Source organism: Octopus sinensis, linkage group LG9 (assembly GCF_006345805.1).
Source record: "Octopus sinensis linkage group LG9, ASM634580v1, whole genome shotgun sequence".
Classification (NCBI taxonomy): Eukaryota; Metazoa; Mollusca; class Cephalopoda; order Octopoda; family Octopodidae; genus Octopus; species Octopus sinensis.
In genome coordinates this window covers 46,466,620-46,468,770 of record NC_043005.1, presented here as the reverse complement: position 1 = coordinate 46,468,770, position 2,151 = coordinate 46,466,620, and positions in this window count along the sequence as shown.

The window sequence follows — 2,151 nt, the reverse complement described above, 5'->3', positions numbered from 1 at the left end:
TGGCAGATTCAATCAGAATTTGCTCTCTACACGTTCTGTTTGAATCTTCCATGTGTTAACATGTACTTCAAGAAGTCTAACCCCTCCTCAGTTGTCCCTATTTTGAGCTTTCAACGACAATATAGGAAAACTTCATTAAACAGCAGCATCCAGAAATTTTAAAAATATAAAATTTATGGTGAGTTAGAGCTTCAAATGAACAAACAACGACAGGGTGGTCGTACAGAGTAGACAATCGGTGAAGACAAATATTAAGGGCCGCATTATAATCGGTAACACATGGGAGACATTTTGAAAGGATATTGAATAAATATAAGAGAAGAAAATAGTAGAAGAAAAAAAAAGAGAGAGAGAGAATGTCGGGAGGCGAGAAGAAATGACATCAAGTTAAGTATGCGTCGCGCCCAAGACAGAGGTGAGAAAAATGGCCTATTGTCAGGTGGGAACAAGCAAGCAGAGGAAAGGGGAGAAAAGAGAGAGGATGAGGGAAAGAAACAAAGGAAGTAAGGAGAAGGGAGAAGGAACGAAAGATAGTAAAGGGTGGAAGGAAGATAGACAGGGGACAGCAAAGAACGAGAGGAGAAACGGAAAATAAAGTGGATTGTAGAGGGATAGAGAGAAAGAAAGAAAGGGAACAGAGTAAAGTCGCAGAAATTATATATATATAGGCGTAGGGTTGGCTGTGTGGTAAGCAGCTTGCTTACGAACCACATGGTTCTGGGTTCAGTCCAACTGCGTGGCACCTTGGGCAAGTGTCTTCTATTATAGCCTCGGGCCGACCAAAGCCTTGTGAATTGATTTGGTAGACAGAAACTGAAAGAAGTCTGTCGTATATATGTATATATGTGTGTGTATATATATATATGTGTGAGTTTGTAATTATGTTTGTGTGTCTGTGTTTGTCTCCCCACCACCACCACCATATCGCTTGACAACCGATGCTGGTGTGTTTACGTTCCCGTAACTTAGCGGTTCGGCAAAAGAGACCGGTAGAATATCAGGCTTACAAAGAATAAGTCCTGGAATCGATTTGCTCGACTAAAGGCGGTGCTCCAGTATGGTCACGATCAAATGACTGAAACCAGTAAAAGAGTAAAAGAGTATATATATATGACTTTGACTTGACTTTGACCGACCAGTCCGTCAGGCGTCCATCTGACACTGCTGGTCACAGCACGCCGTCCACTCCTCTCTGAATCGCGCCTTTCTCATCCACGTGATCCCAATCGTCCTCCTGAAATCGTAACTCCACCGCCGTTGAGGTCTTCCGGGTGGTCTTTTCCGCTCACGCGGGTACCACTCGACAACTGCGTGCGTCCACCGATTATCGGTGAGCCGTGCGACGTGTCCAGCCCATCTATACTTGCTACGTGTATACTCTGCGATGATATCTCTCACGCCCGACTTCTTTCTGATGATCTTGCTACTTATGTGCTCTCTCAACGAGATACCAAACATTGACCTTTCCATGGCTCTTTGAGCCGTTACCAGTCTTTGCTCTTCTCTCTTTGTGGTAGCCCATGTTTCACTACCATATAACATTGCAGGCAGAACTGCACTGGTTGGCGCAGGTGGTCCTGTCCAGTCTTCCCTTGAGCACATCCCTTATGCCATTGAACGCCTTCCATCCGGCCCTTACTCTCCGTGAGATCTCCTTTTTGATATCTCGGCACATATTTACTTCTTGTCCCAGGTAGACATATTCTCTCACCTCCTCTATTTCATCACTGCCGATCACCATTCGACCTGTTGGTACATTGTCTGACCGCATGAACTTTGTCTTCATGCGGTTCATCTTGAGACCTACTGCAGAACTTTTGATGTCGAGCTCCGTCAGCATGGTCTGAAGCTGATCCATGTTTTCAGCGATGAGTACGATGTCGTCAGCGAAACGGAGGTGAGTGAGGAGCTCGCCATTGATGTTGACACCACCTTGCCATTCGATGCCTCTCATGATCTGTTCGAGACATGCAGTGAAAAGTTTTGGGGAGATTGTATCTCCTTGCTTCACTCCCTTCTCGACCGGCACTCGTATGGGTGATGACAGTAGAGCTATGTCGGTGGTGCATCCGGAATTTGCCTCTCTGAGCAGCTGCACATATTGCGCTTCGATTCCTTGCCTCTGCAGCGAGTTCAGCACTGCGTTGGTTT